The sequence below is a fragment of the Rhinopithecus roxellana genome, chromosome 5 (genome assembly GCF_007565055.1).
Source record: "Rhinopithecus roxellana isolate Shanxi Qingling chromosome 5, ASM756505v1, whole genome shotgun sequence".
NCBI classification, from domain to species: Eukaryota; Metazoa; Chordata; class Mammalia; order Primates; family Cercopithecidae; genus Rhinopithecus; species Rhinopithecus roxellana.
In genome coordinates this window covers 88,146,877-88,172,945 of record NC_044553.1, presented here as the reverse complement: position 1 = coordinate 88,172,945, position 26,069 = coordinate 88,146,877, and the positions used below count along the sequence as shown (strand labels likewise).

The window sequence follows — 26,069 nt, the reverse complement described above, 5'->3', positions numbered from 1 at the left end:
TATTTCTAGCATAATGGACTTCAAGAAAATATCTAAGTTCTTGTTCTAAATTGTTGTTTTATTAATTACTCTATTTACTATTGCTAGAAATATGGGAACTGCTGGCAAAGATATTTATGTTCAAAATAGTACATCATTATGGGATCCATTTCTAATAGGACCTTGGATACATCAGTTCTTTGATCCCTCATAGCACATAATGAGATCTACTAAAAATCAACAAATGTGCAAAAGAGAAAGTGAGCTATAAGGACAACAGTAGCTAGCATTTTTTGTTCACCTGTCATGTGCCAGGCATCTGACACATATTTTCATCCACAGCTTAGCACAAGGTGCAATACCTGTCTGCAAGGTGGGTATTATTTATTCTTCCCTATTTTACTGAGGAGGAAAATGAAGATCAGAAAGATTAAATTACCTGCTGTGGCCACACAGACAGTGAGTGTTAGAACCTGGATTTGAAGCCAGGTCAGACCGTAGCCAAAGCATGTACTCTCTGCCACACCACACGGCAGGAGTTTCTACTACAAATGAAGTCACCTCGTGAGGAACGGAAATTTACTACTCATGGTACAGTAAACAGAGGGTGCAGGTAAGAGCTAGGTAACATGGAGTAAAGAGGCTACTGCTGCAGCCGTGTTAAGCTTGATTCTTATTTAAGTCCTTTAAAGGGTATGGCAAGTACTTGTGAAAGCAGTAGATTTAATACATTTTGCAGAGGTGATAGGAGAAGGCAGCAGATACTAAGAAAGGCACCATCTAGAGAAACTGGAAATTCGAGCTGGTGTGAAATGAGATCACAGTCAGGAGCAGTAGGAGGCCCTGCTGTGGGGAAGGGAAGCTAGCAGAGCCTAGACACCCACAGGTGACTGGAATAAGAGAGAAGAGAGACAGCGGAAGCTGCAACTGGACACCAAGTGAGTAAGAGAAAGCAGGGAGGGAAAGAAGGAAGGAAGGAAAAGAAGACAGGAAAGGAGGGAAGAAGGGGGAAACATCAAACAAATGACAGTGGCATTTGGTCTAAGTATGCATCCCAATAAAAGGCTGGTGCCTGGAACCTGCCTGGGAGAAGGGGCAGGTGATGTCCTGAGCTACAGGAAAGGTCTGTCTGCCTGTTAGGGGAGAATGTCAGGAGAGCATCAGGGGAGTCTTGGGGCTCAGCCTTCCATTTCCCCAGTAAAGATGGCCTCATTTTACCAGCCCCGCTAGCTTAAACAGACTATCCACCTCTAGCAGTTTAGAAATAGCTCCGTATTACTGGTTAGAGCAAAAGCCAAATAAAAAAACAGAAACAACCTAATCAGGCATCATTTTAAAATTGGTTAAATAGGCCAGGTGCAATGACTCACACCTGTAATCCCAGCACTTTGGGAGGCTGAGGTGGGTGGAGCACTTAAGGTCAGGAGTTCAAGACCAGCCCGGTCAACATAGCGAAACCCTGTCTCTACACAAAAAAATTAGCCAGACTTGGTGGCACGTGGCTATAGTCCCAGCTACTCTGGAGGCTGAGGCATGAGAATCGCTTGAATCACCGGGAGGCGGAGGTTGTAGTGAGCCCAGATTGCACCACTACACTCCAGCCTGGGCGACAGAGCAAGACTCCGTCTCAGAAGAAAAAATAAATAAATAAAATAAAATTGGTTAAATAAAGTATGGTTCTTCCATATCATGAAATATAGTGGAACAATTTTGAATGAGTTAAATCTATAGGTATGCATATGCGGAAAGATGATCTTTATATACTGCTAAGTTAAACAAGGTAAGCTATTAAACAGTATGTAAACTATAAAACATTTTCTGTAAAAATAAATAGCAATTGACCAGCCGTGGTGGCTCATGCCTGTAATCCCAGCAATTTAGGAGGCTGAGGCAGGCAGATTACTTGAGCTCAGGAGTTTGAGACCAGTCTAGACAACATAAGAAACCCCGTCTCTACAAAAAATATAAAAATTACCCAGGTATCGTAGTGCATACCTGTAGTCCTAGTTATTTGGGAGGCTGAGGTGGGTGGATCACTTGAGCTCAGGCGACAGAGGGAAACTCTCTCTCTCTATATATATATGTATATATAATATTTTATTAGTATATGTATAAAAGAATATGGAGGAATATGCATCAAATTATGGTCAATGATTATCTAAGGGCTAAGAAAAGTGGATGATGAAGAACTTTCGTTTTCTATGGTCTGTATTTCTGTAATATTTTACATTAGTAAAACTTTGCATCACATTTGTGATCAGAAAAAAAAAATTAAGTCTTTCTGAAAAGACTGTGAATAAAAAGTTAAATCTCCCACCTCATCTCAATAAGAAAAGGTAAAATTGCCTAAAACTTGAAGTCAGATGCTTCCAACTGAATAAAATACTTTTCCCCCCTAGAATCTAAGAGAATTGCAGCAAATATGGCCTGATCCTTGAGCTTCTGACCTTCCCAAAAATAGTTTGGGATGGCAGGAGCTGGACTTCTTAGTAAAGAGTCGTCCTGTTCACTGGGCAAAAAGGAAATCCCCCAGTGACATGAACCAAGCAAAGAAAGTGTATTCACACCCAGAGAACTTTCAGGAAACAAAATCCTCTTATCGCCATCAACTGGGAGTCTCATCTTTCACCCACTCATTGAATGAGCCCCTTTGTTTCCCCTAAAGGATTGTCATATATTCTTTCCCTGCTTCTACAGAACATTCTGGTGCCCCAGAATGGGGCACTGAGAGGCACAGGAGGAGTCCCAGTAAAAACTCAGTTGTCTACATTTCCAAGAGAAACAAGACCTGAGAGGGCAGGGCTCTGAGAAAAGGGGAGGAGCACCCAGGTAGGCACACAAGCGTGGAAGCCAGGACTGTGCTTTTTTTTTGTAACTATGCTTCAAAACTTACATGTGTGTGACTTATATTCTCATTCATATGTCATATATCCCACAGTAGGACACTAGAAAAGAAAAAAGGATTGAGCCTGCCTCAGGATGTTGTAGGACAGGTGCAATAAGTCCATCAGTCTGTCAACAAACACGTCCTCTGTGCCAGGCCCTGCTCTATCCACAAATAACAAGCATTGAACAAAAAGTCCCTGCCCTGAAGAAATAGGAATGCTTTTACGATGTTGGTGGGAATGTAAATTAGTTCAACCATTGTGGAAGACAGTGTGGTGATTCCTCAAGGATCTAGAACCAGAAATACCATTTGGCCCAGCAATCCCATTACTGGGTATGTACCCATAGGAATATAAATCATTCTTCTATAAAGACACATGCACATGTATGTTTATTTCAGCACTATTTACAATAGCAAAGACATGGAACCAACCCAAATGCCCATGAAAATGTGGTACATATACACCATGGAATACTATGCAGCTATAAAAAGGAATGAGAGCATGTCCTTTGCAGGCACATGAATGAAGCTGGAAGCCATCATCCTCAGCAAACTAACACAGGAACAAAAAACCAAACACTGCATGTCCTCACTCATAAGTAGCAGTTGAACAATGAGAACACATGGACACAGAGAGGGGAACAACACACACCAGGACCTGTTGGAGGGTTGGGGGTGAGGGGAGGGAACTTAGAGGACAGGTCAATAGGTGCAGCAAACCACTATGGCACACATATACCTATGTAATAAACCTGCACGTTCTGCACATGTATCCTGTTTTTTTTTTCTTTTTTCTTTTTTTGAAGAAATAAAGGAGAAAAAAAAAGTGTCCCTGCCCTTGAGAGCATACAGTCAAGCCTCATATAAGTGAGGAATGCCACAGGGCCACCTATCATGGTTCTTTATATGTGACAGGACTTGCCAAGTGTTCTCAAATGATACCATGCATCTATGGCAGGGCACATGCGTGGCTGCACTGACCGGCTCCCCCATCCACTTGATGCTTTCCAGCCTCCCAGAGACTTCCAGCATCTATCAACTCTGTCTCCATCCCTAGCTGCCTCAGTATCCCCACTTTCTTTCCAAGGGATCCCCACCCTCTTGGTCTAAAAATCACATTATTCAATGCACAAAATTTCCCTTGACCTCTCTCTCAAACCATCCTCTTTCTATCAACTTCTCAGAAAAACAATCTGCATTCACTGCCTTCTCCTCCTCGCCACGGCTTCCCTCTGTAGTTTCTGATCATCGAGTTTCATCCCTCCACGAAAATTGCTTTCTGGAGGGTCACTTGAGCCTCTTCCAAGGCTAACAGCCTTCGTACACTCCTTTCCGATGTGATCCCTCTTCGGTGTTAGAAACAATCAACCATCATTTTCTCAAAGCTGGATTTCCAAGGCCTTGGATTCTCCTGGCTCTTCATCCTCAGTGTGCTGTGATATCGCAATCACATTTACTAGATTCTCTTCCTCCACCCACCCCTTCAATGTAGGCATTACCCAAAGTTAAGGCCTCTCTTTTCTCTCATGTGATCCTCTCCCCTTTCTGTGCTGAGAGCTGTCAAATCGACACCCTCAGCCCAGCCCCTCCTGGACTCAACTTGCTACAGCAGCTCCACAGAACACGCTGCAGCTGCTTCCCACTTAACACAGTTAACATTGAATTCTTTCTTTGTACCTCCTCCCTACTTCCAGGGTGCCTCTTTCTTTTAAGACTTTAATCTCAGTAAATTAGCAACAGCAACCTCCCAGATACCTGAGCTAGAAAACTCCAGCCACACTCAGTGGCTCTCTCTCTCTCCCCTTAAGTGCCAGTGGGCACCACACACCTACAAGATTTTTAAGAACCTGCAAAAATGCTTTAAGACTTGAAAAAAAAAAAAAAAACTATCTTATAAGTACAAAAGTAAGACCATATAATCAAAATTAAGAATAATTCTAAAATCCTTTCAAATATTTCCGAGAATAAAAATATTTTATTAGCCTGGGTAACATAGTGAGACCCCATCTCTGTAAAAACATTTAAAAATTAGTGGGGTGGGCCGGGCGCGGTGCCTCACGCCTATAATCCCAGCACTTCGGGAGGCCGAGATGGGCAGATAACCTGAGGTCAGGAGTTCAAGACTAGCCTGGCCAACATGGTGAAACCCTGTCTGTACTAAAAATATGAAAAATTAGCCGGTCGTGGTGGTGGGCGCCTGTACTGGAGAGGCTGAGGCAGAAGAATCGCCTGAACCCAGGAGGAGGAGGTTGCAGTGAGCCAAGATCATGCCATTTCACTCCAGCCTGGGCAACAAGAGCGAAACTTCACCTCAAAAAAAAAAAAAAAAAAAAAAAAAAAAAAAAAAAAAAAAATTAGTGGGGCATGCTAGCGTGCCTGTACTTGGGAGTCTGAGGCAGGAGGATACCTTGACTCTAGAAGTTCGAGGCTGCAGTGAGCTGTGATCACTGACTGCACTCCAGCCTGGGCAACAGAGTGAGACTCTGTTACAAAACAAACAAACAAACAAAAAACTAAAACAAATCAACAACAACAAAAAAAAAAACCCCACACCCCATGATATTTAATATGGAATATTGGCAAATTTTAGTATCTTTGATCCTTTATGTGGTAGGGCCTGAAAATACTGACACTAGATCCTACCTCACATAGAAAGTACAGACACTGACTTCTCAGAAGTTCTTGAATTCACCACCTCCCTTCCCTTCCTACTGCCCTGGTTTAGACACTCTGGAGTCGTTTGTTATATTTCTGCAGGGTGTCCTAAAACATAGCTGGTTGTATGTCACTACCCTGTTAGAAAGTTTTGATGGTGCCCTAAGATCTGGGTCCCCAGTCAAACCAATCTTGGCTTCCTGTAGACCAGGGGGTGTCCAATCTTTTGGCTTTCCTAGGCTGGACTGGAATAATTTTCTTGGGCTACACATAAAATACACTAACACTAATGATAGCTGATGAGCTAAAAAAAATTTTCAAAAGATTCTCATAATTTTTTTTAAAGTTTATGAATTTATGTTGGGCCACATTCAAAGTTGTCCTGGGCCGCATGCAGCCCACAGGCCGTGGGTTAAACGAGCTTGTGTAGACCCTGGATCATTCTGCAGCCAGCCCCACAATGGCACCTACCTGGCTCCACTTTGTGTCATGCTACAAACCTCTCAAGAGCAGAGAACTGTGCCTTAACCAATGACCTCTGTGTTTTCCACACAGCCTAGCATATAACAGACAATAACATGTCCCGAGGAGTGGCCACTTCTTGTCTCCACCTCCCTGCATCATTTCTGTCTCTGCTCCACTGCTACTTAGTCCTCCATGTCATTGCTATGCACATAGTAGATTCTAGGTCTCAACTAGCCAAACTTGAAAGCCATTAAAAAATGCTTGGTTTCAATTCACCATAACCATTCTCCCTCGTGTCCTAGATTTCAGACAGTGAGAATAGCATTGCCTTTTGGGTCAAGTGGATCTGGGTACAAATCTGAAGTCAGGCACTTAATTGATTGTGTGAACCACAGCAAACTTAGCTTGACTAGCCTCAGCCTCCTCATCAGTGAAATGGCAATTACAATATCACACTGAATGGACTATTGTGAGAATTAAACGAGTGAAGGTATTCAAAGCCCTAGCATGGCAGCTGGCATATAACTGGGGCCCATAAGTACATAGCATCAGCAAATAGAAGTAGAGTCTCAGATTTCTCAATTATCTGGGCCATGTGACCTTGTCAGAAGTCATTCCCCTTACCAGAGGCTCATGTAAAACAGAGATTCTTATTTTGGCATCATGAATTCAGGACTCAAATTCCACGGTGCTGCTTATAATTCTGAAACTCATCATGAAGAAATAGAAGGAGCATAAGATACTACACAGCTGATAAGAATGAAAGAGGTCAGGCCAGGCATGGTGGCTCATGCCTGTAATCCCAACACTTTGGGAGGCCAAGGCAGGAGGACCACTTGAGCCCAGGAGTTCAAGACCAGCCTGGGCAACATAGTGAGACTTCATCTCTTAAAAAAAAAAAAAAAAGGTCAGGTATGGTGGTGCATGCCTGTAGTCCTAGCTACATAAGAGGCTGAGGCAGAAAAATCACTTGAGCCCAGGAGTTCAGGGATGCAGTGAGCTATGATTGCATCATTGTGCTTCAGCCTGGGCAACAGAGCAAGACCCCATCTCAAAAACAGAAAAATGAAAGAGGTCAACCTCTATGTCCTAATATGGAAAGATGTCCAAGGAGTTTCATCATTAAGTCAAAAGGACAAGTTACAATGTTATATGAAAAAATAAAAGACCACAATATACACATATATATACCTACACAAACACATATCTATATCTATGTGTGTATATCTATATGTGCCTGGAAAATCTCTAGGGGATAGACAAGAAATTCTTAATAGTTGTTACCTGTGCCTCTTCTGCAGTAATGAGTCTAGGAGTGCTATTTATACTCTTTGGTACTGTTTGAATTATTTTTACCCTGGGTAAAAATAACATGTTCATGTTATAATTTCTAAAAACTGGTTTTTAAAAAGTTGTAGAAGATGAAGAAGGAGAGGGAAGGAGAGATACAGGCAGGGAAAAAGGTCTAGGCCACAGATCAGGAGACCTGGGTTTCACTCAAGAGTCCTGCACGAACTATGCAAGCTCATGCCAATCACTCCCCTCCGAATCTCCTTTATTGGTAAAATAAGGGAGCTGAACAAGATGCTCTTCAGGGACAATTTCAATTAGATAATGTCTGCAAGATGCTTGGAGTAGATTTTATCCATAGAACATCTCTCTTTGATGAGTCTTGATGCTTTAAGCATCGGGTCTTAGAAAAAGGACAATGTATACACGATTTCATTTTGACCCCCTTCACATTTCAGTGAGAAAGCATTCCCACCGTCTTACAGACAGAGAAACCAAGTATAGACTGTAATGATCACTTGCCAACCAAATACACTGCTCACCAGACTCTGCTGTTCACAAAGAATTATGACTGCCAGGAGTTTTATAGCTCCCAATTCATTCTGTGCCTCTTCTGCAGAGGAGGCACACAGCTTATGCAAAACAAGCAGAAGGCACTCTACGCTGGTAGAAGCAGGGTGAGATGTAAAGTGACTTCCTCTGGGTCAGAGCATAAACAAAGCTCACTCCCAGCATATTTAGAAGTATTGAACCCTTGGGATCAACTCCGCATCCCTCCCCCACCTGGACTCAAAGCTTCACCTTGAAGACGCGTTTCACTGCAGTCATTTTCTGAGCGTTTTCTGGGTCAGATGCAGTGAGAGCAGCTAAACCGAGGCTGCCAATGGAGTTACTACATTGAGGACGCCGTACTGAGTACCAGCTCTACCATACACCCACTGGACTCACCAGCGACCATGGTAAGAAAGGCCTGGCTAGCCTGGATCCATGGAGTACTCTTTCAGTCTCCTGGGCAAAGTGATTCCACACAGCTTTGAAACACAAATGACCCAGTTTGCCCTCACAGGTATAGGTCTCTGCCTTGCAGAGGATACTGGCTTCCTCTCCCAGAGCAGTTGCTTTGATTCTACCATCTTACTTCACTCCCTGTACCTGCAAACACCTTCATTCCTCCCATCACTTCACACAGTGAAGAACCCTCCTGCGTCAACTTTAGGTTGAACATTTGCGCATCAAGATTTCCCAATAGTTCCAGAAAGCGGTTACAGAATGCACACACTCACATTGCAGAGAAAGGCAGAGCCTGCTCTACGGACTCTACAAGCAGCAGGCTGGATTTTAAATGAGAAAAACAGAGACCACGGCATGGCTAAAACACCACAAAGTAAAACATCTATGAAATGAATAAGACTGTTCACTCAAAGAGTATGCAGTGAGGCCACTAACCAATAGTCAGCCTACTGGTGACCTTCACTATGGCACCTAGTAATCCTCGAGATGGGGTGATGATCTCTGGCATTCATGACATTCCGGAGCTTCTAGAAGCTGCTAGTTGTTTATCCCACCCTCACTGTCAGCTCTCCATCGAGTTTGCTGACTGTTGTCTGCTTATCGCTGGCCTCAGGACACCCGTCAGAGCTCAATGGGTTCTTCAGTTGTCTTGGCTGAGTCCCTTCCTCTGCCTCACTGCCCTCAGGTCCCCCTCACAAGGCCTAACTTTGTCTCCTGCCCTTCTTTATCCCAGGCACATCTTGCCAAGGCCTTTGAGGGCCTTCCGCTTATCAGCTCATCTCAGACCCCACCACATACTTAGAGGCCTCGTAGCTCCACTCACCGCCTCTGGAAGTTAAATACCAGCTCCTATCAGTCACTGGGTGCAGGACGAGGCAGGAGAAGAGAGCAGCTGGATTGCAGTGGGAGTGCATCCATGACAGAGAGTTTTGTTGAAAGAAACAAAACATACTCAGAGGCCTGAGCAAGCAGAATTCGGGTGAGTCCAGCCATTGGTGAGGTTCACTTTTTGTCCGGGTAAGGCAGAAACGAGGGCAGAACAAACCAACCAATAAATACTGTAATATATTACAAGGTAGTTCCTACTTTGACATGCCTTAAGGACAAACAAGTAAACAGATTAACTGTACCCAGAAAAATAAAACCTCTATACAGGAATTTTCAGTCCTTTTTTTTTTTTCTGAAGTGTTTTTCTTAACTCTTTATTGTTATGAAACAAATCTTGTGTCCATGGATCAGAAATGCACAGTCAAAGAGCCTTTCATAGCTGCATTCTGAGGGTCAGCTTCAAACATTCACTGAAAAATGAGGTGGGAGTGACTGTATTCTGGATGAATAACTAAATTTTTCTAGCAATAGACATATCTGATGATGTAAGTTAAAATGAGCCATTATTTGTTCCTCTGATAAATGGGAAACAGTGGAGAATATAGAGGTAGAAGACAGCCTCCACTCAGGTCTAAAGCAATCCTCTTCCCTCCTCACCTCCAACCCATCCATAGTGTCTTCCATTAGCCCCTCTTCATAATCTTTTATAGGTCATTAATTTCTGGATTATTTACAATGCCTAATATTCTTGAAACCTCCCCCTATCACCCAATTCAACTTGTTTCTTGAGCACTGAACATAAGCCAGATCCTGAGTTGGGCACGAGTGTCCCCAAGGACATCAGACACCATCTCTTCCTCAAGGAACTCATAATCTAGAGGTGAGTCAGGCCTGTGCATGACCAGCCAGGCTACAGTGTGGACAGCAAAAGTGGAAGGAATGTGTGTCTTCTGGGGTCACAGAAGAGGGAAAGAAGTTTCAGGAGAGCTTCAAAAAGGGGTTACAGCTGATGGGGGTCTTAAGGCATATATGTGTAAGAGTTCATGGCTGTGCTGGGTGTGGAGGCTTACATCTGTAATCCCAGCACTTTGGGAGACCGAGACAGGCACATCACTTGAGGTCAGGCATTCGAGACCAGCCTGGCCAACATGGCGAAACCCCGTCTCTACTAAAAATACAAAAATTACCCAGGCATGGTGATGGGTGCCTGTAATCCCAGCTATTCGGGAGGCTGAGGCAGGAGAATCACTTGAAGCTGGAAGGTGGAGGCTGTAGTGAGCCATGATCATGCCACTGTACTTCATCCCTCCAGCCTGGGCAACAGGGTGACTCTGTCTCAAAAAAAAAAAAAAAAAAAAAAAAGAGTTCATGGCTAAGGAAAGAGAGGAAAGACTCTAGGCATAGAAAAAGTGGCAGCAGGCCGGGCGCGGTGGCTCACGCCTATAATCCCAGCACTTTTGGGAGGCCAAGATGGGTGGATCACGAGGTCAGGAGATTGAGACCATCCTGGCTAACATGGTGAAACCCCGTCTCTACCAAAAATACAAAAAATTAGCCGGGTGTGGTGGTGGGCACCTGTAGTCCCAGCTACTCAGGAGGCTGAGGCAGGAGAATGGCGTGAACCCGGGAGGCGGAGCTTGCAGTGAGCCAAGATCGTGCCACTGCACTCCAGCCTGGGCAACACAGCGAGACTCCATCTCAAAAAAAAAAAAAGAAAGAAAGAAAAAGAAAAAGTGGCAGCAAAGTCATGGAGGCAGGAAAATGAGCCCGAAGTTGAGCAAGTCACAAGCACCCAAGGCAAGGTAATGGAGAAGGAATGAAGCTAGGAAGGGAGGTCAGAACAGATTGCGGAGGCCCCTGCCTGCCCCTTTACACTTTATTTTGGGGCAATGGGGAACCATTGAGGGTTTTAAAGCAGTAGAATGACTCAGTCAGACTTAGGTTTTTAAAAATAATTCTGAGGTCAGGGTGTGGGATGGGTTAGAAAGGTAGAGACTGAAGGCCTAAAGCCCAATTATTTAAACATAAGATAAGAATAGTGACAGTGGAAATTAAAAGAAAGGAACTAATTTGAAAGTTTTAGAGGAAAAATGAGCAGACAAGTAGATGTGGAAGTACGGGGGGAGAAAGAGAGACCAAAAATGGTACTGAGATTCTTACTTGGGGGGATGGTGACAACATGAACCTAGCTATATATATATATTTAAAAAAAGGCAGAAAAGCAGATTTGGGGTGAAGAAGGGAGGCGAGAAGTCCCAGGATGACATGGTGAGCTTGAGACATCTCTATAGAAGCAAATGAAGACAGCAGCAGACTGCTGTGAAGCTGATCTGGGATTGAGGAGGAGGTCAGACTAGAGATAAGGATTCAGACCTATCAGCAATCCCAACAATTGAAAGCTGGCAGAGAGGAAGGAACAATAACAACAAATGTAGCAGCAGTGGTAAAGAAGCTGGGAGGGAAAAAGGAGGGCCCAGGTCACAGAAGCCCAGAGAGGGCAGAGGTTCAATGGAAGAGTGGTCAAATGTTGTGGAGAAGTTGGAAATCTCGGGTCTGGAAGGAGGCTATCACATTTGGCAATAATTCAGACCTTTTCTAAAGCAGTTTTGGTACAGCTGCCTTATGAGAGTGGGTATATCGTGCAGTACTAATTAGCATCTCCATCCTCAGATGTCAAATAACTACATTGGAAGTAGGATTCAGAACATTAATTATTTATTAAAAGCTAATAAAGGGATTCAAGTCTATTAGGCTAAATCATTGCAAATATAAAGCAACATATAAAGGTATGCAATGAATTACCTCTCTAATTTCAAACCATTAAAGATGCAGGATTTAAAAAAAAAAAAAAAAGAAACGCTGAGAATTAAGTCATGTAGTGTTGGCCTCCACCCCAATTTGAGCAGGCACAGTGGTTCAAAGCAAGCACTCTAGAATAAACACACTGGGTTCAAGTCCAGCTGTTACCTTACTCGGTGGGTATTCATGGGTAAGTTAACTTTCCAAGTCTGATTGTAAATAATAAATACACATGAAAACTCTCAGCATAGTGCTTACCACATAACTTTCTCAATAAAGGTTGACTTGTTGTTATAATAAACTTATTAGCATAACAATGTCTTGTATCCAAGTTAAAATTAGACGAACTTAGATACATGTAATTTCAAACATTCATTCTTTAATTTTTTATGAGCTCCACACTCTAACCAATTGAGCTAACTGGCCACATGATTCTTTAATTTTTAAAAAAATTTTTAATTAATATATGTATTTTGAGATGGGGTCTCACTTTGTAGTCCAGACTGGAGTTCAGTGGCATGATCGTAGCTCACTGCAGCCTTGAACTCCTGGGCTCAAGCAATCCTCCGGCCTCAGCCTCCTAAGCAGCTGGGACTACAGGTGTGAGCCACTGTGCTTGGTCAGATTTTGAAAATTTCTTTCTTTTTTTTTTTTGAGACAGGGTCTCACTCTGTCACCCAGGCTGGAGTGCAGTGGTACAATCACGGCTCACTGAAGTCTCAACTTCCCGGGCTCAGGTGATTCTCCCACCTTAGCCTCCTGAGTAGCTGGAACTACAGGCACGTACCAAGACGCCCAGCTTTTTTAAAAAAAAATTTTTTGTAGAGACAGGTCTTGCTATGTTGCCCAGGCTGGTCTCAAACTCCTGGGCTCAAGCAATCTGCCCACCTCAGCCTCCTAAAGTGCTGGGATTATAGGCGTGAGCTGCCATGTCCAGCCTAATTTTTTAATCAACAAATATTTTTAATCCACTCCCCTCTGCGTATAAAGCATGGCTCTAGGTGCTGAATTTTGTTTTGTTTTGCCTTGTTTTGTTTTTAAGCGTGAGACTCAGTTCCCCGTTGCACGAAGCTTGAACTAACAGTGTAGAAGGCAAGTTGACAATTACAAAACAAGATGATCCACCTGTAAGAAAGGAATGAGAAAGGTACGGTAAAAATACAAAAGAGGAAGCAATCAGCGCTACCCCAGGACCTGGTAAGGAAGAGGGGCTGTCAGGCAAGGTTACGAAGAGAAGGCAACATGTAAGTTTTGCAGAGGAATCCACAAAGAAAATTTTAAAGATAATAATAAATGTTAAGGTACCATCACAATCACACACACAAAAAGCCCTGAAAAAGAAGAAAAAAAAAAAATAAGTCAAAGAGGAAGTTCTTTGCCCAAGGGCAAACAGCAAGAGAAAAGGAGCTGGAAGCAACCCAGACTCTTGTCATCCAGCTCAAGGAGATTTTTTAGCTGAAATAAAACATTGCATAATATTTACACCCTTCCCCACCTGAGCTTGGGCTACATGCTCCACAAAGCAAATTAAACATCTCCTGCCTGTCCTCTAAAAGTCTACAATCTAAAAATAGGCAAACTGATAAATGAATAAATTCAAGAACTTTGATGACGAACTATCACCCAAAGACAGTGTTCTGAAATAAACACTTCTCAAGTTCAGTTTGGCCCCCAAAATGAGGATGTTAATAAATTTTTGCCCTTCCCTTTGGAGATGTTAAATACCAAGGGGAAATATTAAAATTGCATGGACGGGTTCCTTAAAAGATTATAAATAAAATTACTATGTGATCCAGCAATTTCACATCTAGGTATATGTCCAAAAGAAGTGAAAGCAAGGTCTTGAGGAGATATCTGCCCACCCATGTTCACAGCAGCATTATTCACAATAGGCAAGAGTAGAAGCAATCCAAGCGTCCATAGACAGATGGAGGGAGAGGGAATGGAGAGTTAGTGTTTAACGGACACAGTGCTTGCGTTTTGGAAGATGAAAAAAGTCCATCTTTTTCATGATGATAGGGTGGGATGATGGTGATGGCTGCACAGCAATGTGAATGTGCTTATGCCACTGAACTGTACGTACACTTAAAAATGGTTAAAATGGTAAATTTTATGTTGCATATATTTGAACAAATAATACACAGATACAAGGAAAGTTTATAATAATAAAAGAATTTGTGATTATGTTCAAATAGGGTATGTGTATCTAGCCCTAATTTAGCAAGTTTGAAGAAAGGAGAGATTACTGTGGAATGGAGTGTTCCAGGAAGAAGACACAGCTTTGAACCCAGGTTCTGATGGAAAACACTCCAAATCTGGGAGAAATGTTCAGGACTCAGTAAGCAGAAGCAGCGAAACTTAGTTTAAGTAGAGAGTTTGTGATGGAAAGTAGTAAAAGAGTAGAAAAAAAGAGACTGGTGCCAGATTACAATGGCTCTTAAAAGCCAAGTTTCTGAGTTTGGATTTCTACCGGGACCCAGAGAAGAACCACTGGTGGCTTTTGAGAAGGGGTGTTATATGATAAACACAGTGGTTCAGTATGGGATGGTTTGGAGAGCGAGACCCTTAGTTGATAGAAAGTGGACTCCAGGTTGCTTAACCTGAGGGCTACTAAATCTGAAACCTAATGCAGTGTGAGAACAGACTACCACTCAAATACGTGGTGCTGCTAGCTTAACGCTATGACTTAAAATGTATCAGGCCAAATGCTTGAACGTAAAAAGAATTCTTCTCAAAGCATACACAGAAACTGCTGACAATGGTACCTTCTTAGAAATAGGGCTAAAGTTAGGGGAAGACTTTTACTCTTCATTGTATACCCTTGTATAATATGGATATATGTTTTAACCATGTACATGAATTTATTTTATAATTTAAAAAGTTTTTAAAATATGACAACAAGGAAGCATCAAAAAATATTTGGGCTTTAACCAGCCAATTCAAAACATTTCTAAAAATAAAGTGAAATATATGTCAATCTTGCTTCTCCCATATCTTAATCTCCATCACATAGCATAAACGTTGTGGGACTGATCTAAAAGTACCAGTACAAAGTACACAGCACATCTAAGACTTCACTTCAAACAGATGTCATGAATTATCCAAAAATAAAAACATCTCCTTTTTGGTGTATTTAAATGAAAAGTCTGCCAGAGACTATTCCAAGTCAACACCTCGACAAAAACAGAATTTAAAAAAAATAGCCCATGGTTCATTTGATAAAATACATCACGATCTCAGTCAACGGCCGTTTTGTGCGTCCAGTTGTTCAGGCCAAAAACAATGGAATCATCTTACTCTTTTTCTCTCATCCTCTATATCCAAATCCCATAATCGCTATACTCAGAACCCAACTGCATCTCACCAGCACTATCATCCTGATCTGTCCTCTCAGTCCTGAAACACCACAGTAGCTTTCATGGGACTCCTTTCCTCCACTCTTGTGCCTCACAGTCAATCCTCCTTAGGGCAGCCAGAAAGATCCACTTGAGACACAAATCTGAACAAGTCACTCCCCTGCCCCCAACTTCCAGTGGCTTTCTATGACACTTGGGCTAAAACCCAAAGATCACAAAGCCTGTACCATCAAGACCCAGTTTTCTCTCCAGCACTGTGGTCAGCTCTCCCCATGACGCCCTGCACTCAGGCCACACTGGCCTCCTTGCCATTGCTTGGACACAGCAGTGGTCCCACGCTGGGGGCTTCTCACTTGATATGGTTTGGCTGTGTCCCCACCCAAATCCCATCTTGAATTGCAGCTCCCATAATTCCTACATGTCATGGGAGGGACGCTGTGGGAGGTAATTGAATCATGGGGGTGGGTTTTTCATGTGCTGTTCTCGTGATAGTGAGTAAGTCTCATGAGATCCGATAGTTTTATAGAGGGCAGTTCCCCTGCACATGCTGTGTTGCCTGCCACCACGTATGACATGCCTTTACTCCTCCTTTGTCTTCTGCCATGATTGTGAGGCATCCTTAGCCATGCTGAACTGTGATTCAATTAAACCTCTTTCCTTTATAAATTACCCAGTCTCTGGTATGTCTTTATTAGCAGTGTGAGAACAGACTACCACTCAACCTGAATCTCTTCTCCCAAACATCCCATGCCCCTCTCCCCACTTCATTTGAGTCTCAGCCCAGATGAAGCCCCATCAGATACCACCCTACCTGAAATAGTAGAACCACCCTTCTTTCCCTTCACATTGCTTTATTTTTCTTTTTAGCGCCTGAAATTACAATATATATTTTTGTCTGCTGCTTGTCATTTAGTTCCTCTGTCCCCTAACTACAATGTGCACTCTATGACATCAGACATTTTTGCCACATTCACTGTTACATCCCCTGGGCCTACAGCATGTCTGGCAAATTAAACAAGAGCTCAGTAAATATTTGTTGAAGACTGACATAGGTACAAATCAAGGCCCTCAAGATCACTGGACAAAAAGAGGCTGTTGAAGTCCAAAATGAAGCATAAGCACAATAATGTCCAGTGAATTTGGGGTAAAGGAATGAAAAAGCCAAAACATCAATTAACAGGCAGATGAACCCTTCATTTATCTATGGCATGCTACTGAGAATCTATTAATTTATGCTTTGGAACATCATCTGTGCATACTCTGTAGGGCCATTCTTGAGGTTCCGTGGCTATGGTAAAGGGTAATACTGTTAACAAGCATCTCCCTCCTTCTCTCCGGAACCAATGAACTTAGGTGGAATATTCTGCTGAAGAAAACAAGCAAACGTGGTCTCAACCAGAAGGCCCAGAATATTCAATTACTCCACTGAGAAGATCTGGAAACAGCCCCAGCCTCAGAACTAGGCAACTGGGTCAAAGTCACATTTTGGAATAAACTACTAGAGGGATCTTGAGTATATAAATGTACATTTCTAATCCTGTTTTGTAACTGGAAACCAGGAATAATCAGATCTTCCCTTCACACGGTCATCATAAGATAAAATAAGATGACGTGTAGACAAAGGCATGCTGAAAACTGAGTGGACTATAGTTATCTGTGATCATCATCCTGTACTGGCTGGGATCTAATTCACTTTCTCTTCACTGCCACTGGTGAGTTTTGTCAACAGAGATTTCATCACACCCCTTCACGACTTAAAAACTTCCAGTGACTCAAACTTCTTCACAGGCTGAACCCCAACCACCTTTCTGGTCACACTTCCGCCATGTGGAACTATGCTTCATCCCCTAATCTAATCATGCTTTATTGTCTGTGCTAGACAACTGCCTAAACCCCCACTCGCAGGCCCCCTCATCCTCCCTTCTTCCATTAGGGAAATCCTAGGCACTTTCAAAGGTCTTCTGGGATTCCCCAACCTGAATGAAATGTTTCCTTCTGTGCGCCCTCTCTCTCAGGCATCCTGTTGAATCATTGCTTGGTTGCAAGGCCATTTTCGCACCAGATCAGTGATTCTCCATCTGATCTCTTTGTGTGTCTTCAGCACATAATAGCATAATAGTGTAAGACACGTGGTAGACACCCAATGTCTGCTCTTTTTGAATACATCTCAATTCTTTATCAGGCCTTTCTACCTCTAACTCTCTATGGCTTATGACTTGAAGTCAGTATTATGAAAGGCCTTTTCTTGCTTTTCTACCCTTGCAGAAATATGCCAGAAGGTGAAATTAATTGCCATTCCTAGGGTTCTTCTAGAAACAGGCTGGGACTCGAAAGAGGGACAGAATAAGGTTACAGACTTCTTTCTGGTCCACATAATTCATGCCTTTAAAGTATGCTTTGTTTTATTTGAATTGCTATAAATTCTCAAATGAGACACGCCCATATTTAAGTCTGGTACAAATGGAAATTATTTTCAATGTATTCATTTTCAGAATTATTCAAGTTTCTTCTCCTTTTCACAATGGTGGAAACTCCTAAGTTGACTATAATTCGAAGCAATTATTGTTCTTTAGCTGTCAAGGTGCCCTGTTATTCTCTTCATAAATATCCTGGATGATCTGAGCCCAGTTCAATGCAAAGCCTATTTTTTTCTAGCCCTGTGCCTTTTCACTTGCTAAATTTATACCATCCAAATGAAAGAAAGGAAGCCCACTTTTGCCCCCACTGCTCACATGGTATATGTCTGAGTTGTAATTGCCCTTGTAATTCTACCCTCAGCCAGGTCTGCACAGGTATGGTGTGGAAATAAAACATTATGCCAAAGCCTGAGAAGGACTTGCTGAGGTAGGAAGAAGAGGGCTTTGTAATATTTCCTGTAACCAGGAAAAAGAAAGAGAAAAATGAAAAGTGGTTTGGGAATTTGATAAGCTAGGCAGACAATTCATTAAGGAAGCATTTTCTGTCTGTGACCACCTCTAAGACTACGGGAGCTATAAAGGCTAGGGATCCCTGGTGGCTTGATATTCAGCTGAGGCTGGCTGAAAATGGAAGAATTTGGATCACTTGGCTGTGAATTAAGAAATACACGCAGCAACAGAGGGAAACACGCTATGGCATTTTCTAAATATTTACCAAGGGGAGTTGGCAATCCGTGAGCGGAGCCAGATCTGACAGCGAATTTTCCTGACTGCCTCCTACGCTCTTCCTCAATCACTATCTCCATCTCCAAAACAGGTGACCTTCACCTAATGGGGTGAAGAAGGAAGCATCTCTGTGATAAACCCAGCAAATGCCACATGATGATTCTGGCACTCAGACCACTGCATCTACTCTTCCTCCTCAGATTTCTTATCTAAAACAGAGGAATAACCTATGATCTGTGTGTTAAAACCAACTGAGTCAATACAAGCTACTTCAAAGATGAAATTCTTCTTTCCACAGTCATTTTTGGCTTGTGATATCCATATGGTTTCAGAAACCAGTATCCATGAACTTCCCTGCCAGTCCTCATTATATAATCAAATTTCTCATCAGCCCACATAGCACAGTTATTTTCACTCTTGATCCTCCCAAGTTCATTGATAAATGTTAATCTGTAGATCTGAGGTTATTTTTTAAAATTCCATAATTTTAAAATTCCATAACAAAGAAATGTATTTTAAATCACTTTTTAATTAATTCATGAATTAGAGATGGCGCCTCATTCTGTTGTCCAGGCTGGAGTACAGTGGCACAATCATAGTTCAATCTCTCTAACTCCTGGGCTCAAGCAATCCTCCTCCCTTAGCCTCCCAAGTAGCTGGGATTATAGGCATAAGCCACTATACCTGGCTTTTTTATAACACTTTTTGTTTGTTTGTTTGTTTGAGACAGAGTCTCGCTTTATTGTCCAGGCTGGAGTGCAGTGGCACAATCTTGGCTCACTGCAAACTTTACTGCCCAGGTTCAAGTGATTCTCTGTCTCAGCCTCCTGAGTAGCTGGTGTTACAGGTGCCCACCACCACACCTGGCTAATGTTTGTATTTTTAGTAGAGATGGGGTTGGCCAGGCTGGTCTTGAACTCCTGAGACCAGCCTGACCAACATAGTGAAACCCCATCTCTACTTTAAATCTCCCATTGGTTGTGTTTCCTACCTTTTCAGGTCTTGAGCAGAGAGTAAAATTTTGTGTTTGATTTTGAAATTAAAGTGCTGCTCTTCAAGAGCAATTTGGTGATTGGGTTTAGGTTAAAACACATATCTGACAGTCTCAATAGTTCTCTAAAGTCCTTCCCCATGCCCCCCAAAAATGGACATAATTACTTAAGATTTCTTGTCTCTAGATTATAATGTGCGTAACTATTGTTTTAAAATGTATACATGTGTACACCTTACAAGCAATGGGGGAGATTATAGAACAGTTTAGAGTTTAATGCTTGAGACTGCCTTCTCTCCTGCTTATCCTCAATACCTTTTCTTTAAGATTTCACTAAAATGAAAGTACTGGATATTAAAACACATCCTCTCATAATCTCCTCCAAAGGAAATAAAATCTCAGAAGTTTGATTAGGCAGAACTTCAGGAAATAAACCATATTGGCCTTGAGAGTGAGACAGGAAAGAAGTGAGCTTGAGTAATAAGAAGTATGGGTGCCATAGCTACACATCAATGATCAGGTACATGCAGTTAGTACATGCCTTTAAGCAAGTAAGTACGCACATGGAAGACTGGGTTCAGTGACCTCCAAAATCCCTTCCCTCTCCAATAGTGTTTGCCTCATGAATTTTTTATAGTCATCCTCTGTCCTATCACACTGTCCCTATGTATCATCAAGCCCTCCTGGCCACTTCCAGGACTGAAAGGAAAATCTGTTCTTTAAAAAAAAAAAAAAAATCCATGCTTTGACTCCTGCCAAAATTATAGTTCTGTCCTTGAAACAATGACCTGAAAATAATGGGCAAGGCTAAAAACCTCTGAGCAAATAAATGCCCAATATTGTCTTCAGACAATATTTTTTAAGCTCCTGTGATATAAGCAGAACTATTACCTGAGGTCCTAGGAATGAAGATTGTGAAGCTAGAAGACAATGCTACAGTCAAATCTTCCCAACTCGTACTCTATATTCCCTGCTGAGTATCTAACCTTAAAAAGAAGGTAGAATCAAACAAACTGAGTTTGAATCTTGGACCCATCTCTCATTAGCTGGGTAATATGAGGCAGGTTATTTAATCTTCCTGAACCTGTTTCCTTACTTGTAAAATGCTGATATGAGCTACCTTATAGAGTTATCATGACAATTAAGTTAGATAATATAAAGAAAATGCTGAGAATTCATTTGTTGGTTTCCTCATTCATTCAACAAAGATTAACTGAGGGTTCACTACCAGCCAGGTACTGGGTACAACAACATAAAAGACAGAATAAATAAAAGCTATTATTATTTTTATTTACCAAAAACAGTTTATTTCCAGAGCTGTGACAGACCTGTCAGACTTTGACTCTAGTTCATAACTTTCATTCACACCTAGCTTGCCTAAAATACTCATTTTTATTTTGCCAAATGTGATCCCAGGTAGAAGTCTTGCTCCTGTTATACCTTCTCCCCAAAAACTAGTCATCTAGCAGGTGTTCTGCTATAGGACACCTTCAGAACACTTGGAAAAAGCATTGATCAGAGCCAAAGGTGGTATCCCAACTCTCTTCTGGGCAAGCCACTCAGGAGAACTTGATATGCCTGTGCTACAAGGCCCATCCTGGATGCCTGGGAGTCCTTGGGTGCTTACAATTCCACTAGTGGACTCTGAGTCTTCCCAGAACTCAAGATTAATAGGACTGGCTCATCCCCAATCATTGCCACTGGGGCACTGATAAAGCTAAGAACAACAGCTAAGGGGTCTAAAACCACATTTTCATGAGGGTTTATGTCTTTCAATGGTGCTTTACTCTAGAGTTTTTGATAAAATTCTGTATAAATGACCCACCTCTGGAGTTGGTGGGTTTCAAGGCTGGTGGGCTCTTCTTCAATGTAAGTTTAACATTCCCTTTCCTGGCTAGCCTGCTAGCCTCCAGGCAAGCACAGGCCTAGCTGTGTTAGGTGCTGGACATTCGGCATACATTAACAATCATTTTGCACTTAGGAAAAAAAAGTGTTTTCAATTGCATTTTTGAACCTGGGACTCAGAGCAAAAGAATAGAAGTTGGATCCCGAAATAAGAAATGACCTGTCTTGGGTTATAGTGGGGGAAGGGGTGGGCGAAGAGGGAATTCTAGAATAAAATTCAGAGCCATCTGTGAAGCTAAGGATAGGACAGTGGACAGTTGAGCTGTGCCTAAAAATCTTTGATTTGCAAACTCCTCTCATTAGGGAGCCGCCTGAATCTCTTTCCTTAGAAACTAAAACACGGATCGTGACTACCTCCAGGCAGGGGTTTTGCATGACTGCCTCCTACCTGGAGGTGACAACCTAGTCTCTCCCCACAGAAATTTTCAGTACAAAAAGACTGTCACTATATCCCCCCACCCCACCCCCCAATCTGATGCATCTAACATTTAGATGTACAAAAAACAGTGACTTCTTTTCGTTTTCCTTACTCCTGGCGCCTCTAATTGCTCACTGAAAACAGTGGTTTGGATATTAATAGGCTATAACTCAAGGCCCTACCTGAAGCTCGTTGTCAGGGAAACAGTACTCCAGCCCCGCAGCTGCTTCCCTAGCCTGGGAAGTATGGATGAGTTGGTGGGAGTTGGGGATTGTTTTACAGCTTCTATTATTTATCCCACTTTCTGCTATTTCTCAAGACCAAGTAAGAGGAAGAGGGGAAACTGGAGAGGAGGGTGAGGGTAGAGTAGCCTAGAGAAGCTTAGAGAAAGAGAGGAACTCTTTGGGAGAGGAAGGCTGGGGTCCTTGAAGTATGGCTTAGGGCACTAGGATCTTTCCTCCCTCGGTCTACACGGGGTCACTCTCCGCGTGGTTCCCAGCGCCCGGAGGACTGGCCCCCTCTGCTGCCCTGACCTGTCCCTCCTGCCTGGGCGCTGGGCGGCCCAGGGAGAGCGCAGCCAAGTACCCCAGAAGAGGGATATGAGCGGTCCCAGAGCCGAGAAGCCCGACAGAAAAAGGCAGAGAGAGCAGCGCGGCGGTCGAACCGGCTAGAGGCGCGATCCCCTTCGCTCCCAGGCCGGGGTCCTGGAGGAGGCGGACGAGAACACGCACCCCAGTCACCCTCTCCTGCGCCCAGGGGTGACGGCCTCTCCGGGATCCGGCTCTCCAAAGCTAGCACCAAGTGTCTCGGACGCCCGCGCGCGTTCCCGCGTCCCGGGATGATCTTTGCCGCAGCTGCCGGGCCTCCTGGGCCCCGCACCCCTCCCACCCCACGCCCGGCAACTGGGGCTGGACTCCCACCCGGTCCCCTGGGCCCTGCGCGTCATGCGCCCCCTGGGCCCAGCGCTCCTCTGAGCTGGCGCCGCGCGTCCCAGCCTTGCTCACCCGCACCCAGCTCCCTTGGCCGCCGGGCCCTCCTGGGACTCACCTGCCCTGGGACTGAAGCGGCGGCCACCCCGAGCCCAGGGGCGGCGGCGGCGGCGGAGGGGAAGGAGGGCAGCGCGGGGCTCCTGGCACAGCGGCCGCCGGGCTCCTGGTGCTGCCGAGCCGCGGACCCGCCCAGAGATATAAATAACATTATCTGAGGAGGGACATTCCTGCCGGGGGACATCGCTGCTGCCGGGACCAGATAGTCCCGCGGCGGGGGCGGGGAGGCGGGGCCGCAGCCTCCCGCAGCGCCAGGCCCAGCCCCCGCCTTCCCCACCCACTCTCGCACCTGCCAATCAGCCTCCGCGCCTGTGGGCACCTGCCGGGCCTCAGCCCGGCTACTGGAACCCGCCTCTGCCTTCCCGCCAGCCGCTGAGCCTGGGACGCCCCCATCGTCGTTCACTGCCCCTAACCCCGCGCCACCCCGAGCCCCCTGAGGCGAGAAGAGGGTTGGACTTTAGCTGGGGCCTAATTCGTGAGCCCTGAGAGGCGAGCCTGGCGGCGAAAACGAGCCCTCCAGCCTTTCCCGCCCTGCATCCCCACTGCACACAGTTCGGTTTTTTAAACATATAAAAAGACACTCAGGCCATAGGGTGGGCGCGACGGGTACCCGGGCGGTGATCCCCCGCCGTGGCGGGTTTGGGAGGGACAGATTGTTCCCAGGGGCTGGTGCATTAGAAAGCGCGCTCCCGGGCGGGCTTCTCCTGGCTGGCAGTGAGAGCAGACGCTGGGAGGGCAGGGGGCGGGCACTGGGCCCGAGGCCCCCACCCCCAGCCCGAGCTCGGTGTCGCTGTTTCTGCCCGAAAACCTAGTGTAGTCAGGATGAACCAGGCAAAGCTGGCGGCACGCAGCCTGCAGTCCCAAGGCGCTCCCACATTGCAGAGACTGTAATCAACAGGCAGGCTGCCACACCTGCCCACTGGCACCTCCTGGCCGGCCCGGGTCTCCAGGCGAGGGGGGGTGCCTCACTGCAAGCCTGGATGAGGCGCGGTGCAGCAGGCCAGAGGAAATTCTAGGACCGATGGTGCCAAAAAGGCATCTCCGAGTTGCCCCCGGAGAGAGACTCAACAGAACACCGGCAGCTTGCAAGGCAGTCAATTTTCTTGACTTTCTAACGATACAAGGTCATTGTTCAGTAAGGTTTACGTGTGCGCCTTGCGGTAGCTTTCATCTCTTTACTCCACCTGTGGTGCCTGGAATGGTTTCTCACCAGCTATCAACGCAGGTAATCTCAGGTATTATGGAAATAGCCGTGAAGATTAAAAGTGCATAGATGCAGAAAGAAGTTTTAACTTTACTGATGCTGCCTGGTGTTCTTAACAGGCAGCATCAGTTATTTGCTTGGGAGGATAATTGTGCTGTTTTCCAGAATTCACCCAGGAAAGGGGTGTTTAATTGCCAGATGTTCGAGTTTAGTTTATATATTGAACATATGCAAAGATACTTCACTTCCTGCTGCAGTCCCACTTCTTGAGGGTGGGCATTTAGACACTGAGATATACTGAGTGGGACAAACGCCCCAGGTATTACAAAGTCACAGAATTCTTCACTCCACCCTCCTCTTGGCTGGACCCTTATTACAGCTCAATTTTCCAAGAGACACTAGTAATATGGGAAAGAGGATACAAAAACATTGATGATCACCAATAGATTAGCAGTGATCCCCTCCTCTGCTTTGTTGACAACATTTTAGAGTGCATTTGTCTATTACTGAGTTAAAGACAGAAAGTTCTTTTTGGTGAAAAAAAAAATTTTAAGTCAAATTCTGGCAAAGAAAGCTCAAGAAAAACAGGCCAACTTCAAAAGCTGAGACTATTATATATCTCAAGCAGAAATCCTTGATCTATTTTTGATAGAAAAAAATGGAGGGAAATTATGTATTTATGGTTTTTTAAAACCTTGTATGAATACACTTATTAGATAAATTCATGGTTCTCTAGAATGGTGGTTCTGCAGCTACGTAATTATACTATGCAAAACAGATAACTCCTTAGCTATAGGTTTGTGGCACTGAACTAAATAGTTGCATACATATTTTTCTTTGTAACCTTAAAATTTATAATTTTCAACCATAAGAAAAAATTAATATGATAAAAGCTCCAAATCAGCAGACAGTTTACCCCAACATTTTACGAACCAACTCAGCTGCTTTAGTTATCTCCACTTTAGTTGAAAGCTAAATAATTCAATACAACCTCATTTGCTACAGAGCGTGTTATCCTGACAGCATCTCCAAATGCTCTACAACTAATAGAGTTACAGTGAAATGATAAATCAGAACTGAGGGATAGAGGAAATTTAGGTTTGCAGTGAGGAAAAGGGCATTGTCAAATAAGAGGGAAAGGGGAACAGATCTCTGTGACCAGGAATAAGAAATTGGGAGAGTAAAAGAAGGGAGAAAGGTTGGGCATGGTGGCTCACGCCTGTAATCCCAGCACTTTGGGAGGCTGAGGCAGGTGGACCACTTGAGGTCAGGAGTTCAAGAACAGCCTGGTCAACATGGCGAAACCCCATCTCTACTAAGAATACAAAAATTAGCTGGGTGTAGTGCGCACCTGTAATCCCAGCTGCTTGGGAGGCTGAGGCAGAAGAATTGCTTGAACCTGGGAGGCATAGGCTGCAGTGAGCCAAGATCATGCCACTGCACTCCCACCTGGCTGACAGAGCAAGACTGTCTCAAAAAAAAGAAGGGAGAAGGAAACACGTACATAGGTTCATTATCAAGGTCATTGTTGTGCGCAATAGGGATCAAGTTTGAAGGGACTTCCTCAGAAGAGTATAGAATAGCTCTTGGAATTGTCTATGTGAAGGATAGGATATTGGCCCTCATCCTGGTTGGACAAGGGACTGCCCCCACTGTTCTCCCACCCATGTTGAAAGCCTACACTTCCGAGCTACCCAGCAAGCTCCACACAGGCAATCTGCAGATTTGGAAGAGTTCTGGGGCCAGAAGTGAAGGTGTGCATTTGAGAATAGATGTTGACAGCCAGAGAGTGGGGGGTAAGCCTTCATAGAACTGTCTACTCAGCTCTAGCTGAAACCAACAGGTGAGGCCAAGAAGATACCAGCTGAGACTTATGTTAGAGTCATCTAATATAAGAGGGAAATTTCACTTTCCATTTCTATAGTCTTTGAGTTTTTCACAATAAGCTTGTATTGTTTGATAATAAGTAGAGATGATAAATAAATTAAAAAGTAAAGATTGGATGGAGATGGTGAATTGAATACACACAGTTAGCTTCTCTTCTACCCCAAATTTCATTAAAAGATATGTCTGAAACAGGCATCTAAAAGCA

At 43.9% G+C, this 26,069-nt stretch overlaps 1 protein-coding gene across 2 annotated transcripts in view; it reads right to left on the bottom strand.

Annotated features, from left to right (window-relative positions):
- SPTB (spectrin beta, erythrocytic) overlaps positions 1-22,910 on the bottom strand; it is a 137,648-nt gene extending 114,738 nt beyond the window's left edge. For both annotated transcript variants that reach the window (XM_010383706.2, XM_010383705.2), the window contains exon 1: positions 22,775-22,910. The gene's annotated coding sequence lies outside the window, so the exon portion shown is untranslated. The remainder of the gene's footprint in view (positions 1-22,774) is intronic.
- Positions 22,911-26,069: the final 3,159 nt, after the last annotated feature.